Raw genomic sequence first — 18619 nt, 5'->3', positions numbered from 1 at the left:
GAGTTTATTAATATTAAGGCCTCTCCTTTCGGAGTCATTACAGGAGCAATTATCTTAGTAAAAGCTGCTTATTTAGTGGCGAAAATGATCAGCTAAGGTTTTATCATGAGATGCTGGGTCCTTGCACTTTGAATGATGCTCCACTTTTATTGTAACTATTTCTTTAAGTTAATAGCATCTAAAAGTTCTTTAATTTGTCCATTTTTACAAGTGTTTCTGTTGAGGTCAGAAAACCTCTGTGTTTCAAAGCATTTTGAAGTCAGATTAACCTAAAGCCATATACTTACAACCAATATAAATATTTTCTTTTATCCTTTGTCAATTGGTAAGTCTAAGTGAGGGCAACCAATTAAGCTACCTGAATAGATTTAATTTATATGAGAGGTTTATATTCTAAAAGTAAATATAAGTCTGTGATTGTATATTCTGTATGTCAACTTTTGTTTTACTTTTTATATATGAACAATTAACAATTATATTAACATTACTCAAAGAGGGTTCTAGAAGTTCTCTACAGTATATGGTGTTGGGGAGGGGGAAATTTCTCCCTCTCTCCATCTTACATTCTTGTGGCTGGACTAATAATAAAATTGATACAAGACAGATTAAAAGGAGGAAAAGAAATAAATTTTAATTTGTGTGTACAAAAGTGTCATAGAAATAGGATCTAAGAAGTAGCCAAAGCAGGCAGCTTTTATACTTTTTAGACAAAGAAGAAATACATTTGTAAGGAATTGACAGGACAAAGAAATACAGATTTTGGGTGCTCAGTTAAAGAGGAATCTAAACAGAGTATAAGCTTGGGGTAATCAATGAAAGAAGCTACAAAGTTTGTTTATACAAACCATAGATAGCCTAAATTCCCCACCTCTGGTGTTAAGAGCATCCTACCTCCAGATGCAGATGTGTACCTTTCACAGGAGATTTATTTCCTTCTTTCGGGGAGACAGAAAGGACATCAGGGTGTCCCTCTTATACTGACCATGTCTAAGTAACTTTTATTAAAAATATTTAATATGTCATTAAAGCATATTTTGAGGTAGCCTGCTCTGGGCCCCAATGGATACTTTTTTGCTGTTGGATTTTTTGTTTCAACAGAGGGTATGGGGTTTCTTTTTTTAAGCAAAGCAAAGAGGCTGGGCTTATAGCATTGCAGCAATGGACAGTGATATTTGAAGAGGAAAGCAACAGCACTTTACAGGAAGTAGGTAACAAGCTAAAAAATGGTGAGCACTATTTTTTTTAATACAAGAGGTTTTACAGCATGGAGAACCATAAAGTTTACTTAGAACTAAACTCAGTAAGGTTTTCACATGTTTTGCTACTGCTGTTCCAGTTCTTAAGGAAGTGGGATATGTCTTGGCTCCGGAGTCTAATCAAAGGCTGAAATAAGCCCCAGGGCTCTGATTAGTGCCTAGAAGCTAAGGCAGTATCCTAGTACCTGTTCACACTCTTTATGAACAAGCCTACTTCTAGGCTTGTGAAGCTATAGAATTCTCGAAAACATTTTGTGGTTAACAGTTATTGTATCAGTCTTTGTGCTTATCTAATAATATGTTTCTTCTACCTTGAAAAGTACTCAGTCATTAAAACACATTCACATATAACCTGGTCCTGGTCTGCGTACATCACAGTTAAGGCCGGGTCATAATAGTTGATTAGCACACAATCAATCTGGGCAGGGTCAGGGTATAAATACAGGGTCACTCCTTGTGAGAGCTCAGACTCTGGAGAAGGGCCTAGATGAAGACATCAGAAGCCCACCTTCGTGGCTAGGCTCACATCCAGAGAATCACTAACATCTATCCACTCACCTGGGGTTGCAGTTGACATCTATCAAGTCCCATCAGAAGCAGACTTGCCTGAAAAAGAACAAGGTAGGAGAGAAAGTGAATGGGGTACATGGAAGAAGCAGCAGAGCTAAGGTTTCGAGGTGAAACTCTCCAAGACTCTATTTACTATTAATTTATTCTGTTTGCTGCAAAAAGAGTTGGAGACAGCTTATAAAGATTCATTCAATAGAGTCATCCAAACAAATTTTAAATCGAGTAAGATAGAGCACAAAAGACTAAAGGGACAAAGCAGGTAATCTAGACCAGGAGCAAGGTAAAGATGCAATTATGCTGCTGGGTCTCAATTCAAACCAGCAGCAAAGACAGAATTTGAACTAGAGTAGAAGGCAATGGCAAACCACTCCAGTACTCTTGCCTGGAAAAGCCCATGGACGGAGGAGCCTGGTGGGCTGCAGTCCATGGGGTCGCTAAGAGTCGGGCACGACTGAGCGACCTCACTTTCACGTGTTGGAGAAGGGAATGGCAACCCACTCCAGTGTTCTTGCCTGGAGAATCCCAGGGGTGGGGGAGCCTGGTGGGCTGCCGTCTTTGGGGTCGCACAGAGTCGGACACGACTGAAGCAACTTAGCAGCAGCAGCAGCAGCAGTAGGCTTCAAAGGAAATAATGGACTTGGACTTTGAAAGATAAGCGACCTTTGTGTGGGTGGAGATGAAGTTAACAGCCATTTCAGGCCGAGGTTGAGCTCTAACACCTACACTAGGTCTGGGTAAAGCACCTAGAGCAAAGATGATGGGGAGGAGCCTTGGGAGATGGATGAGGCTAGAGGGAGAACAAGCGACAAATCACACAGAGAGTTTAATGAATGCCTGCTTTTCCATCACTCGAAAGTTTTCAAGGTTCTGAAGTAGGGGAAACTTAGATGGGCCTTAGAAAATACATTGGATAATGAGGTAAATGTAGTGTCTCAATGTGAGTGCACCTAGGTATGGGAATGGGCAGAGTTGTCTTTACCAAGGGTTGCCTGGTTACTGTAACTTAGGGAGACTGTGACATCACAAAATAGCAGCGGGGAGGATGGGTGGGGATGTGAAAGGATGGAGGGTGAGAAAATGGGGCCATGAGAGATTTCAGAGACCCCCTAGTAAATAACTACTTTTTGCACTTGTGCCCCAAGGGAGGTTGTTCAGAAAAGAGATACATTCCCTGACATATCTATTCATGTGTCTGAGTGGCTGAGGGGCCCATGATGAGGTGGAGTGGAGAGGGAGCGGGGAGGAGCCATGATGCCACACAATGGAGGTATGATTTGTCTTCCCCACATGGGGCCTTTTAAGTCAATCAGGGAGCACCTTCTGCTGACACGTGAACAGTGATGTCAGGGATGACTAATACAACCCTCCATCTTCACACAATGCTCCCTTCCCCTGGGGTAGGGAGCACTGTGTGAAGATGGAAGTGTTATGGGGGAGTACTAACTTCTAGGTACAGCTAGTTTCTGTGGTATGGGCACCGAGGTGGGAAGCAAGAACACTGATTTCTAATATGAACACGTGATTAAGTAGGAGATAGGCATTGGCCAGCTTCCACTAATGGGAGATTTTGGTTTGTGAGACAATTAAAGCCTCACAATGGGAGCATCATGGCTCCTCTGTCCTCCTCCTCCCTCCCTCTCTGTGGGTTCCTTAGCCAATCAGAGGGCACCTTGTGCTGACATATGAATAGTGATGTCAAGGATGGCTTCTGCTACCCTGTCAAGTCCTTTTCCTAGGGCTAGGTCTGGAGAATGAAAGTGGGTGTCCAGGTGGACTACTACTTTCCAAGGCCAACTCTATTTCTACTAATAGCCTGTCACATGGGGTGCTGCCATCAAATCGAGCAGCTTGGCTGTTGATACAGAGTTTGCTATTAAGTAAGAGTCATCCATTGGTCAGCTTCCACCATTGACAGACCTTAGTTTGAGAGGCCATCAATGCCTCACGATGGAGGTGTCAAGGCTCCTCCCCACACCCCTTGAGTCCCTCAGCCAATCAGAGAGCACCTTGTGTTCACATGTGAATAGTGATATCAGGAATATTTTCTGCTACCCTTTCACGTTCTTTTCCTAGCACTAGGTCTGGAGAATGAAAGTGGGTGTGTCTTGGGGGACAACCATCTTCCAAGGCCAATCTTCCAAGACCTCTCAAACTAAGGTCTCCTATTGGTGGAAGCTTGCCCAATGGCTACCCTCCTTGTCTTCACAGTCTTTTTATCAGCAGCCATGTGCTGGCATCTTACTAGAATTTCAGATCATAGTTTCTGATCTTTGAGAAGAACTAGGGTTGGCCTTAGAAGATAGTGCTACCTTCATGACATCTCCACTTCCATACTCTGCACCCTGCCCTATGGGAAGGAGTTGAGAGGTAGGAGAAATTATCCCCAAACGTCAAGTCTAGGGTACTCTCTGAGTGGTCGAAGGGAGCTATGGGAGGGGGAGGAGCCATGTAGCCTCCAATGTGAAGCGTTGTTGACCTCTCAAACTAAGATCTCCCATTGGTGGAAGCTGGCCCAAAAGCTGCCTCCTACTTAGTCACATACTCTGTATCAGCAGTCCCTGTGCTTATTTACCACTCCAGCAGCCCAAATCATAAGATCTGGCCTTTAAGACAAATAGAGATGATCTTGGAAGTAGTGCTCCTTCATTATACCTCCACCTCTAGTGCAGTCTACCTTGGGAAAGGAGTTCAGAGGGTTCCAGAAGCCATTGCTGACATTACTATGCACGTGTCTGACCAAGGTTCTCTCTAATTGGCTGAAGGGACCCATAGAGGAGGGGGGGAAGCTATGATGCCTCCATTGTCAGATGTCAACTGGCCTTTGAATCTACGTATTCCCATTGGTGGGAGCTGGACCAATAGCTGCCCTCCTACTTAATAAGAGTTACTCTTTGCCAACCACGTGGGGGTTTGTGTTAGATCTAAAGGTGAAAAGGTCTCTCTCCCATTACCACTCTCCTGAGTATACGAAAAGCATAAGCGAGTTTTAATGAAGGGATTATTATGTCTTAAGATGTTAAGAGATAAATGTCAGTTGAGAGTTTATGGAACAGGATAGATACTATTACATAAAATGGGAAAGGAATTTTTAAATCTTTCTGTGTAGTTATATGTAAATGCATATACTATATGGTCTATATAATTTATATACTCTATAAACATATAATGTAAAAGCATTTCCAGTCAGAAAAGGTATAGGCCTTTTCCTGACCCCATTTGAATCTTTTGAAATTGATTTTAATTTGCTTTGGGGATATATATGAATTGGGCCATGGTTGCTATGGAGATCTCAAAGCTCATCCTATCTTCTCTCTCGTTATGTCTAAAATGATGTCTTTGGGGAGAGTCAAATTATGAGAATGAGGACTGTGGGTGTCTGCCTCTCAAGATGCCACTTGTTATCAGCTACCATCTTCTCCTAAACTAGAAAGGTTCATAGATTCCCAATCTTAATAGATGATTACATTTCATAGTAGATCTTTTATCCTGTCAACCATTCTGAATAACACACCAAATTAATTTGGGGGCATAAGTGGATGTGCTTTTTAGGAGAGTTTGGCTCTATTTTCAGCTGTGAATTATGCATTAGTAAGAATTATTTGGACAGCATTCATCATAGTTTCCAAAGTTAATGAAATTCCATTACACTTCAGTACATTTTCATTTCACCCAGTGGTAAATTAATTCTCCTTCCCTCTTTCAGTCTCTTGCTCCCCTTTTGCATCATTTACAGTAGTTAGAGAGTGGGAACATGGAGAGGTTTCACAACTAGAATAAGTTAAATAAGGGCCAGGAAAGACAGATGTTACTGATTCCCTCTGTAATGATGATGTACTCTATAACTCAATGCCAAGATGAGCAAGGTTGCTTGTTTCCACAGCTGTCACTGCTGTTTCCATTGCTCAAGAATTCAGGGCAAGGACCGGGTTCAGAGGGCTACAACTTAGAAGTTGGGCTCATGTCCCATCTTAACACAGAGCTCCCACTTATGAGCTGCGCACAGTGGCAGCTCAGGCCACCCAGTTCCCACACTGAATAGATTGCTTGACCTAGGGAAACTCTTTGAGCCAATGAGAGAGCCAGTAGCACTGCCATGTCCAGCTTTACCCCACTGAGAAGCAAACCGGGAGCTCTCCTAGGTTCTGGATATTTTCCTTTAATTGTCTTGGCCTAGTCCTTCCCTGGGAGAAGGCAATGGCACCCCACTCCAGTACTCTTGCCTGGAAAATCCCATGGGCGGAGGAGCCTGGTAGGCTACAGTCCATGGGGTCGCAAAAAGTCTGACACGACTGAGCAACTTCACTTTCACTTTCCACTTTCATGCATTGGAGAAGGAAATGGCAACCCACTCCAGTGTCCTTGCCTGGAGAATCCCAGGGACAAGGGGAGCCTGGTGGGCTGCAGTCTATGGGGTCGCACAGAGTCGGACACGACTGAAGCGACTTAGCAACAGCAGTCCTTCCCCAGTAACACCCTGCTTCCAGCCCTAGTTACGACTCAAACCAAACCCTGCTCCCACATGGCAAGAAACCTGTCTGTCTGGTTCTCCAGCAGCTGACCCAAGTGTACTCTGGCAGCTACTTTCACCCTCACTCACGGGAGGCTCTATGTGTTTCTAGATTCTTCTTCCAGTGAATAGTGGTTCAAACAGAGTTCTGGCTCTGAACTCAGAAAGACCAGGCATAGAGGGACTTGGACTTGCTTGGGAATGCTGCTGCATTCCAGACCAACTTGAGCCTTAGTTTCCACAGCATGAAACGTAGATGAGATCCCTCTTAGAGGAAGACATGAGATACTATCTGGGAAAATATTGAGCATTTGCCTGAAGCTTGGTAAATGGCAGTTCTTATGACTATTACTTAGGCCATTGTAGTGATGCTCTCTGACTGCTTTCCGAGTCCTTGTGCCTTTTCCCTTTTATTTGCTGTGAGGAACAGCCTCCTGCTCATCCCTGATGAGGCTTAGAGGGAGGCACTAGTGTGTGACAGGTACCGCCCCACTCACATAATACCCCTGGCTTCCTAGTCTAGGCCAGTCTAGTCCAACCTAAGCATGTGACTTGCTTCCTTCCTCATTCCCCCACTCAGAAATCTGCCCAGATCCCATTGATTACCTCAGCTATTTGGGGGTTGGCGTTCTGCCTACAGCAAGTTTGAGAAGGCTAGGGCTTCTTTCTGCTGTTTCATTCAGCCCTGCCTCAGGTCCCATGAGGCACTGTGCTGGACAAACAGATATTTAGTGAGAACCTGTTCCTACTCCAGACACCACACTAAATACTAAAGATTTGATGGTCAGCAAAATTAGACATAGTCTCTGTTCTCTCAGAACTCAGTCTACTAGGAGAGAGAGATACTAATTCACACCTTAATGATTTAATAACTCGAGGCTAAGATAGGTGCTCTGTAGAGTGATTTTTACCATAAAGCTAGAAGAAGCTAATAAAGCTTCCAGTAAATGTCAGGGCCCCTCATTTGAACAAGCCCCTATAAGATACTGTGAGTTATAGAATGTTCTAGATGGAGACAGGATATAGATATTAAAGTCACTCCCAAAATATTACCCTTGTGGCTCAGCTGGTAAAGAATCCACCTGCAATGCTGGAGACCTGGGTTCAATCCCTGGGTTGGGAAGATACACTGAAGAAGGGAACGGCTACCCACTCCAGTATTCTGGCCTAGAGAATTCCATGGACTGTATAGTCCATGGGGTCACAAAGAGTTGGACACAACTGAGTGACTTTCACTTCACTTCACAAGATGATACAAAATTTGAGGTGAAAAGGAAGATCATTTTCAGAGTGTTTACTGATTTCGTTGTATAAATAGGTAATAAACTTTCAGCCTTTATGCAGATATATGTTTTATTTTTAGAAAAAGGATGGAACTTTTGAATACTTTATAAAGGGAAGGGGTTCCAAATTCCTAAATATCAAAACCATACAAAAACAAGTCTGTTTCCATGGCTGAAAAAGTCCTCAGTTCTGTCAGAACAATTAGAAATGACCACAGTCAGATGAATTGTTTTCTGATCAATGGTATTCAGCCAAAGTACCTGGAATAAAATCAACCAGATGGCAATCCCATTGACTGTACAATCATCTGCCATTTTCCATTCCAAGGAAATGATCTCCACATGAACAATCCAGGCATGTCATAACACAGACTCCACTTCAGAGTACTCTTCAGCTTGATTTAGTTGCTCTGTATAACACAATGTGTATTTATTGAGATTATTTGATGCTCTCTACTTCAATTACCTCCGGACAGGCTCCTTCCAGAGGTAAAAGGCAGAGAGCATATTTATTTGCTTGCTTTCACCATATTGGCAGGTAGTCAGGCAACCGTGACAACATCTGTCTAGTAAACTACCCAGAGCTCCCAGGCCAGGAGGGTGATTTGAGTCAGGTGGAGATAAGTGGGTAACCTTGACAACCTTCTTAGTTGTCAGGGAAATTACAGAACCAGGGAAGTACCCTCAGTTCAGTTCAGTCCCTCAGTCGTGTCTGACTCTTTGCGACCCCATGAATTGCAGCACACCAGACCTCCCTGTCCATCACCAACTCCTGGAGTTCAACCAAACTCATGTCCATCGAGTCGGTGATGCCATCCAGCCATCTCATCCTCTGTCGTCCCCTTCTCCTCCTGCCCCCACCTTCTCCTCCTGCCCCGAATCCCTCCCAGCATCAGGGTCTTTTCCAATGAGTCAACTCCTCGCACGAGGTGGCCAAAGTACTGGAGTTTCAGCTTTAGCATCATTCCAGGACACCCAGGACCGATCTCCTTTAGAATGGACTGGTTGGATCTCCTTGCAGTCCAAGGGACTCTCAAGAGTCTTCTCCAACACCACAGTTCAAAAGCATCAATTCTTCAGCACTCAGCTTTCTTAACAGTCCAACTCTCACATCCATACATGACCACTGGAAAAACCATATCCTTGACTAGACGGACCTTTGTTGGCAAAGTAATGTCTCTGCTTTTCAACATGCTATCTAAGTTGGTCATAACTTTGCTTCCAAGGAGTAAGCGTCTTTTAATTTCATGGCTGCAGTCACCATCTACAGTGATTTTGGAGCCCCCCAAAATAAAGTCTGACACTGTTTCCCCATCTATTTCCCATAAAGTGATGGGACCAGATGCCATGATCTTCGTTTTCTGAATGTTGAGCTTTAAGCCAACTTTTTCACTCTCCTCTTTAACTCTCATCAAGAGGCTTTTTAGTTCCTCTTCACTTTCTGCCATAAGGGTGGTGTCGTCTGCATATCTGAGGTTATTGATATTTCTCCCGGCAATCTTGATTCCAGCTTGTGCTTCTTCTAGCCCAGGGTTTCTCATGATGTACTCTGCATATGAGTTAAATAAGCAGGGTGACAATATACAGCCTTGACGTACTCTTTTCCTATTTGGAACCAGTCTGTTGTTCCATATTCAGTTAGCCCAGGGTTTCTCATGATGTACTCTGCATATGAGTTAAATAAGCAGGGTGACAATATACAGCCTTGACGTACTCTTTTCCTATTTGGAACCAGTCTGTTGTTCCATATTCAGTTCTAACGGTTGCTTCCTGATCTGCATACAGGTTTCTAAAGAGGCAGGTCAGGTGGTCTGGTATTCCCATCTCTTGAAGAATTTTCCACAGTTTATTGTGATCCACACAGTCAAAGGCTTTGGCATAGCCAATAAAGCAGAAATAGATGTTTTTCTGGAACTCTCTTGCTTTTTCCATGATCCAGTGGATGTTGGCAATTTGATCTCTGGTTCCTCTGCCTTTTCTAAAACCAGCTTGAACATCTAGAAGTTCACGGTTCCTGTATTGCCGAAGCCTGGCTTGGAGAATTTTGAGCATTACTTTACTATCATGTGAGATGAGTACAATTGTGTGGTAGTTTGAGCATTCTTTGGTATTGCCTTTCTTTGGGATTAGAATGAAAACTGATCTTTTCCAGGCCTGTGGCCACTGCAGAGTTTTCCAAATTTGCTGGCATACTGAGTGCAGCACTTTCATAGCAATCTCTTTCAGGATTTGAAAGAGTTCAACTGGAATTCCATCACCTCCACTAGCTTTGTTCGTAGTGATGCTTTCTAAGGCCCACTTGACTTCACATTCCAAGATGTCTAGCTCTAGGTGAGTCATCACACCATCATGATTATCTGGGTCGTGAAGCTCTTTTTTGTACAGTTCTCCTCTGTATTCTTGATGCCTCTTCTTAATATCTTCTGCTTCTGTTAGGTCCATACTAGTTCTGTCCTTTATCGAGCCCATCTTTGCATGAAATGTTCCCTTGGTATCTCTAATTTTCTTGAAGAGATCTCTAATCTTTCCCAATCTGTTGTTTTCCTCTATTTCTTTGCATTGATTGCTGAGGAAAGCTGTATTATCTCTCCTTGCTATTCTTTGGAACTCTGCATTCAGATGCTTATATCTTTCCTTTTCTCCTTTGCTTTTCACTTCTCTTCTTTTCACAGCTATTTGTAAGGCCTCCTCAGACAGCCATTTTGCTTTTTTGCATTCCATGGGGATGGTCTTGATCCCTGTCTCCTGTACAGTGTCACGAACCTCTGTCCATAGTTCATCCAGTACTCTATCAGATCTAGGCCCTTAAATCTATTTCTCACTTCCACTGTATAATCATAAAGGATTTGAGTTAGGTCATACCTGAATGGTCTAGTGGTTTTCCCTACTTTCTTCAATTTAAGTCTGAATTTGCAATAAGGAGTTCATGATCTGAGCCACAGTCAGCTCCTAGTCTTGTTTTTGCTGACTGTATAGAGCTTCTCCATCTTTGGCTGCAAAGAATATAATCAATCTGATTTCGGTGTTGACCATCTGATGATGTCCATGTGTAGAGTCTTCTCCTGTGTTGTTGGAAGAGGGTGTTTGCTATGACCAGTGCGTTCTCTTCACAAAACTCTATTAGTCTTTGCCCTGCTTCATTCCGTATTCTAAGGCCAAATTTGCCTGTTACCCCAGGTGTTTCTTGACTTCCTACCTTTGCATTCCAGTCCCCTAAAATGAAAAGGACATCTTTTTTGGGTGTTAGTTCTAAAAGGTCTTGTAGTTCTTCATAGAACCGTTCAACTTCAGCTTCTTCAGCGTTAATAGTTGGGGCATAGACTTGGATTACTGTGATATTGAATGGTTTGCCTTGGAAACGAACAGAGATCATTCTGTCGTTTTTGAGATTGCATCCAAATACTGCATTTCTGACTCTTTTGTTGACCATGATGGCCACTCCATTTCTTCTGAGGGATTCCTGCCTGCAGTAGCAGATATAATGGTCATCTGAGTTAAATTCACCCATTCCAGTCCATTTTAGTTCGCTGATTCCTAGAATGTCGACATTCACTCTTGCCATCTCCTGTTTGACCACTTCCAATTTGCCTTGATTCATGGACCTGACATTCCAGGTTCCTATGCACTATTGCTCTTTACAGCATCGGACTTTGCTTCTATCACCAGTCACATCCACAGCTGGGTATTGTTTTTGCTTTGGCTCCATCCCTTCATTCTTTCTGGAGTTATTTCTCCACTGATCTCCAGTAGCATATTGGGCACCACTGACCTGGGGAGTTTCTCTTTCAGTATCCTATCATTTTGCCTTTTCATACTGTTCATGGGGTTCTCAAGGCAAGAATACTGAAGTGGTTTGCCATGCCCTTCTCCAGTGGACCACATTCTGTCAGACCTCTCCAGCATGACCCGCCCATCTTGGGTGGCCCCACACGGCATGGCTTAGTTTCATTGAGTTAGACAAGGCTGTGGTCCATGTGATTAGATTGGCTAGTTTTCTGTGATTATGGTTTCAGTGTGTCTGCCCTCTGATGCCCTCTTGCAACACCTACCGTCTTACTTGAGTTTCTTTTACCTTGGACGTGGAAGTACCCTACTCTTGCTCAAATGAAAGCCAAAGCCATCAATGAGGGGAAGTAATTAGTCCTGATAGTGAAAGGTACTGTAAATCCTGTGATCACATGCATCCCCTTGTCAAGAGATGTTCTCCAACCTTCACCAGTCCTGGGAAGTTAGGGTGCTGGGACTAATTCAGGACACAGCAAATCCATACATAAACCTGAGGATTAAAAGGCAGTGTGATGCATTCCTTAGAGGGAGCACTGAATTAGGCTAACCTCTGGAGACCATGTAATTTTAATAGAAAAAAAAAAAGTCAAATAAATGCCCCCTCTTTGGACCAGGCTTCAGGCTAAGATCATGAGCTTAGTCTTTCTCTAGGGTTCTTCATTTTCCTTAAGAATGATTTTTGTCACCACATAACACTTGGTCACTGCTGTTCAGAGCTGCTGCCTCTGCTTATAACAATACTTCATGGTAGCCCCCAACAACAACACAAAAACCTCCATTCTAGACAAGAGACCAAATTATTCCACATTTTCATCCTGCTTCCTCAAAGATATCTCATCTCATCAGCAATATACAAGCAGTACAGATACTCTGAATCCCTCTCAGCATTTGATAGTATCAGTTTTGCTTAGTTTTAAATATTTATTTCTTTTTGGATAGTTACAGAAGGCAAGGGATCCTGACTTTTTTTTTGGCCACGTGGCATGTGGAATCTTAACCACTGGACTGCCAGTGAATTCCCTGAGTGTATCAGTTTTTAGTTTTGCTTTTTGTTTTAGCCATCCTGATCCGTACATAGTAGTATCTCACTATGGCTTTAATCTGAATGTCCCTAATGACTAATGAGGCTTGAGCACCTTTTCATGTGCATATTTGCCAGCATTATGCCTGGCACATAATAATTGCTCCCTTCCAAGATGGTTTCTCCTCCCTTTTTCCCAAATACATGATTTTAACAGATGTCATCCAGAGACAAGACTTTACCTCCCCCGCTCAGGATTTTAGGTAGCAGTCACAAGCTTGAGGAGAAAAGCTTGGGAGACCTAGGAAGAGAAACGGGTGTCTTTGAGAATTTCTCACACATCACACCATATAAGTGACCTCAGACTTCTGGTGGTAAGAATTGGCCAAATCCTAAAAATTATTTTCAATACTAGCTTCTTTGGATTAAACAACACACACACCATGGGGTTTTTTTTTAATCAAATAATTATTTCAGTGAATTGTACAGTGAAAGTAGACAGCTAAATTTGAAGGCAGCTGTGACAAGTCCTGAAAAACTTTCCATATGCCCTGCTGGCTGCATTTTTACAATTATCATTCATATACAACGAGATGAGTGCATTTACTACCATACAATCTCCCCTTCATACTCCGAAAGGAAGTCTGTAGTTTCTTATTTCTTTTGCTGTTTCACCAATAAAAGCACCCTGATTCTTGAAGCCTGTAATCTGATTACAAAGTCCATTTTGACTCATTAAGTATTTACTGAGTATCTAAAACACACCAAAACTGGCCTAGGCAATTTGGGGGAATTTACTGATTATAAAAGACACAATCTTTAGCCCTGGAGGCAACTTGTGGTCAGTCTACTGGCAGCTTGGGCTTATTTCAGGAAACAGCTGAAAATTCCGCTGATAGTCTAGACTTGCTTTGTGGAGACCAGGCAAGAGGTGTGGCCTCTTTTTTTAAAGCCTTTTCTTTTTTGATGACCCTCCTGACACAAAGTTTCTATAGTCCCCAGCTTACTTCCTCTTTTTTAAGAGCCTTCTCAGCTTGTGTTCAACCGTTTCCTGTTGACCTTTTCTAAATGTGCTTGTTTATTATTATCTGCCTTAAAAGCAAAAAACTGTAGAGAGGCAGCATAAAATGTTATATAAGCTCTTGCATCTATTCTTAGCATAAAAAACAAATAAAAAAAAGACCAAAAGTGGGAAGAGGTGGGACAATAGATGATAGATTCTTCTTCATAGAAAGTCTTCACCCAATTGATAATTTAATGGGAGGAAGACGGGCTCATATTTGACAACAAACACTGGAAGGAAGTCCATCCCTTTTCGTGAATAACTGTGCATGCTTGTTGATTACTGAAGGGACTTTTTATGAGAGAGGAAGGAAGGTTTGAATCACTTAACTATACAGTCAGTTCATAACAGTCTGTGTTAAGCAATTGTTCTGATGAACTGAACAACAGACAATCAAAAGTTCTTCCCCTTATTTACCTATCTTCCTGCATAGATCTCCCCCTCCACTTCCAACCAGCAAGCAATTTGTTAGAAATTAGGAAATGTTTTCCCAAGGTAATCTCTCCCCCTACAGGCAAATAGCCTACCAAGCAGCTGGACCAATTCCCGGAAGAGAATTGCTGGATTACTCTGCTCACGTTTACAATGGGGTCTACGTGTTGAGAAGGGACTCCTATCCAAGTTCTCACGGAAGAGGTGGTATAGGGTTGTGATTAAGGGCTGAAGTAGTCAGGGGAGCCTTGGGACTCTGGGTAAACTGCTCTGTGAGCGTCAGCTTACTCTGTTGTGAAATGAGGATCGTAATTAGTACCTCATGGGGCTTTTGCCAGATCTAAATGATACGATAAAGGCAAAGGCCCTGACTCAATGAATACACTTGGTGATGTCAGCCATCATCGTTGTCATCATCATGATTAAATGTGGTTGACTGTGCAGAGGATAATTACAAGACTATGTGGACCACTAGAATTAGGGGCTATGAATTTGTTGCAAGTCGACTTTTTAAAAAATACATTCTAGCAGAAGCAAGTTATCCAGCAACCACCTTTGCTTTTATGCTCACTTCTGATATTCTTTCCTGCAAGCAGCGGAAAAGGTAAGATTACACCTAGCCCACTGGGAGCTATGGTCGCTCCCCCAAGGATGGGACTGCCTCTCTGGAAGATGAGATCCTTCACTGCGGGCTTCTAGGAACCCTAGGGAGAAGGCAGTGGCACCCCACTCCAGTACTCTTGCCTGGAAAATCCCATGGATGGAGGAGCCTGGTAGGCTGCAGTCCATGGGGTCACGAAGAGTCGGACACGACTGAGCGACTTCACTTTCACTTTTCACTTTCATGCACTGGAGAAGGAAATGGCAACCCACTCAGGTGTTCTTGCCTGGAGAATCCCAGGGATGGGGGAGCCTGGTGGCTGCCGTCTATGGGGTCACACAGAGTCGGACATGACTGAAGTGACTTAGCAGCAGCAGCAGGAACCCTAGAGAGACAGCCTTCCCTCTCTCCCTGCAGTAAGAGCGCCTTCTAGTGCCTAAAGCTCCACTCAGGGTCTGTGCCTTCTGGTTTTTGTCAGACACCCATTCCTTCCCATCAGAACCGTCAGGCTTTCTTCAAATATGCAAATATCATTGATTCAGTTCAGTTCAGTTCAGTCACTCAGTTCTGTCCTACTCTTTGCGACCCCATGAATTGCAGCACGCCAGGCCTCCCTGTCCATCACCAACTCCCGGAGTTCACTCAGACTCACGTCCATCGAGTCAGTGATGCTATCCAGCCATCTCATCCTCTGTTGTCCCCTTCTCCTCCTGCCCCCAATCCCTCCCAGCATCAGAATCTTTTCCAATGAGTCAAGTCTTCACATGAGGTGGCCAAAGTATTAGGAGTTTCAGCTTTAGCATCAGTTCTTCGAAAGACACCCAGGACTGATCTCCTTTAGAATGGACTGGTTGGATCTCCTTTAGAATGGACTGGTTGGATCTCCTTGCAGTCCAAGGGACTCTCAAGGGTCTTCTCCAACACTACAGTTCAAAAGCATCAATTCTTTAGCGCTCAGCTTTCTTCACAGTCCAACTCTCACATCCATACATGACCACTGGAAAAACCATATCCTTGACTAGATGGACCTTTGTTGGAAAAGTAATGTCTCTGCTTTTCAATATGCTATCTAGGTTGGTCATAACTTTCCTTCCAAGGAATAAGCATCTTGTAATTTCATGGCGGCAATCACCATCTGCAGTGACTTTGGAACCCAAAAAAATAAAGTCTGACACTGTTTCTACTGTTTCCCCCTCTATTCCGCATGAAGTGATGAGACCAGATGCCATGATCTTCGTTTTCTGAATGTTGAGCTTTAAGCCAACTTTTTGACTCTCCTCTTTAACTCTCATCAAGAGGCTTTCTAGTTCCTCTTCACTTTCTGCCATAAGGGTGGTGTCATCTGCTTATCTGAGGTTATCGATATTTCTCCGGGCAATCTTGATTCCAGCTTGTGCTTCTTCTAGCCTAGCGTTTCTCATGATCTACTCTGCATGTAAGTTAAATAAGCAGGGTGACAATATACAGCCTTGACGTACTCCTTTTCCTATTTGGAACCAGTCTGTTGTTCCATATCCAGTTCTAACTGTGCTTCCTGACCTGCATATGGGTTTCTCAAGAGGCAGGTCAGGTGGTCTGGTATTCCCATCTCTTTCAGAATTTTCCACAGTTTATTGTGATCCACACAGTCAAAGGCTTTGGCATAGTCAATAAAGCAGAAATAGATGTTTTTCTGGAACTCTCTTGCTTTTTCCATGATCCAGTGGATGTTTGCAATTTGATCTCTGGTTCTTCTGCTTTTTCTAAAACCAGCTTGAACATCTGGAAGTTCATGGTGCACATACTGCTGAAGCCTGGCTTGGAGAATTTTGAGCATTACTTTACTAGCGTGTGAGATGAGTGCAATTGTGCGGTAGTTTGAGCATTCTTTGGCATTGCCTTTCTTTGGGATTGGAATGAAAACTGACCTTTTCCAGTCCTGTGGCCACTGCTAAGTTTTCCAACTTTGCTAGCATATTGAGTGCAGCACTTTCACAGCATCATCTTTCAGGATTTGAAATAGCTCAACTGGAATTCCATCACCTCCACTAGCTTTGTTCGTAGTGATGCTTTCTAAGGCCCACTTGACTTCACATTCCAGGATGTCTGGCTCTAGGTGGGTGATCACACCAGCGTGATTATCTGGGTCATGAAGCTCTTTTTTGTACAGTTGTTCTGTGTATTCTTGCCACCTCTTCTTAATATCTTCTGCTTCTGTTAGGTCCATACCAGTTCTGACCTTTATCGAGCCCATCTTTGCATGAAATGTTCCCTTGGTATCTCTGATTTTCTTGAAGAGATCTCTAGTCTTTCCCATTCTGTTGTTTCCCTCTATTTCTTTGCATTGATCGCTGAGGAAAGCTGTATTATCTCTCCTTGCTATTCTTTGGAACTCTGCATTCAGATGCTTATATCTTTCCTTTTCTCTTTGCCTTTCACTTCTCTTCTTTTCACAGCTATTTTTAAGGCCTCCCCAGACAGCCATTTTGCTTTTTTGCATTTCTTTTCCATGGGGATGGTCTTGTTCCCTGTCTCCTGTACAATGTCATGAACCTCAGTCCATAGTTCATCAGGCATTCTGTCTATCAAATCTAGTCCTTTAAATCTATTTCTCACTTCCACTGTATAATCATAAAGGATTTGAGTTAGTTCATACCTGAATGGTCTAGTGGTTTTCCCTACTTTCTTCAATTTAAGTCTGAATTTAGCCATAAGGAGCTCATGATCTGAGCCACAGTCAGCTCCTAGTCTTGTTTTTGCTGACTGTATAGAGCTTCTCCATCTTTGGCTGCAAAGAATATAATCAATCTGATTTCGGTGTTGACCATCTGGTGATGTCCGTGTAGAGTCTTCTCCTGTGTTGTTAGAAGAGGGTGTTTGCTATGACCAGTGTGTTCCCTTGGCAAAACTCTATTAGCCTTTGCCCTGCTTCATTCCGTATTCTAAGGCCAAATTTGCCTGTTACCCCAGGTGTTTCTTGACTTCCTACCTTTGCATTCCAGTCCCCTATAATGAAAAGGACATCTTTTTTGGGTGTTAGTTCTAAAAGGTCTTGTAGGTCTTCATAGAACCGTTCAACTTCAGCTTCTTCAGCGTTGCTGGTTGGGGCATAGGCTTGGATTACTGTGATATTGAATGGTTTGCCTTGGAAACGAACAGAGATCATTCTGTCGTTTTTGAGATTGCATCCAAATACTGCATTTCCAACTCTTTTGTTGACCATGATGGCCACTCCATTTCTTCTGAGGGATTCCTGCCCACAGTAGTAGATATAATGGTCATCTGAGTTAAATTCACCCATTCCAGTCCATTTTAGTTCGCTGATTCCTAGAATGTCGACATTCACTCTTGCCATCTCCTGTTTGAACTTCCAATTTGCCTTGATTCATAGACCTGACATTCCAGGTTCCTATGCAATATTGCTCTTTACAGCATCGGACCTTGCTTCTATCACCAGTCACATCCACAACTGGGTATTGTTTTTGCTTTGGCTCCATCCCTTCATTCTTTCTGGAGTTATTTCTCCACTGATCTCCAGTAGCATATTGGGCACCTACTGACCTTGGGAGTTCCTCTTTCAGTATCCTATCATTTTGCCTTTTCATACTGTTCATATCATTGATTAGGTCTCCTAATCTTGCTCCAGGCATGGGAGCTATCATTTCAGTTCAGTTCAGTTGCTCAGTTGTGTCCGACTCTTTGCGACCACATGAATCGCAGCACCCCAGGCCTCCCTGTCCTTCACCAACTCCTATAATTCACTCAAACTCATGTCCATCGAGTCGGTGATGCCATCCAGCCATCTCATCCTCTGTCGTCCCCTTCTCCTCCTGCCCCCAATCCCTCCCAGCATCAGAGTCTTTTCAAATGAGTCAGCTCTTCGCATCAGGTGGCCAAAGTATTGGAATTTCAGCTTCAGCATCAGTCCTTCCAATGAATATTCAGGACTGATTTCCTTTAGGATTGACTGGTTGGATCTACTTGCAGTCCAAGGGACTCTCAAGAGTCTTCTCCAAAACCACAGTTCAAAAGCATCAGTTCTTTGGCGCTCAGCTTTCCTTATAGTCCAACTCTCACATCAGTATATGACTACTGGAAAAACCATAGCGTTGACTAGAGAG

The 18619-nt window shown here is 43.1% G+C and overlaps 1 protein-coding gene across 1 annotated transcript in view; it reads left to right on the top strand.

Moving 5' to 3' along the window:
* The first annotated feature begins 1745 nt into the window (after window positions 1–1745).
* MAP7D3 (MAP7 domain containing 3) overlaps window positions 1746–18619 on the top strand; it is a 68979-nt gene continuing 52105 nt past the window's right edge. The window contains exon 1 of the mRNA XM_061408456.1: window positions 1746–1877. The gene's annotated coding sequence lies outside the window, so the exon portion shown is untranslated. The remainder of the gene's footprint in view (window positions 1878–18619) is intronic.

Source organism: Bos javanicus, chromosome X (assembly GCF_032452875.1).
Source record: "Bos javanicus breed banteng chromosome X, ARS-OSU_banteng_1.0, whole genome shotgun sequence".
Lineage (NCBI taxonomy): Eukaryota > Metazoa > Chordata > Mammalia > Artiodactyla > Bovidae > Bos > Bos javanicus.
This window is presented reverse-complemented; position numbering and strand designations above follow the sequence as displayed.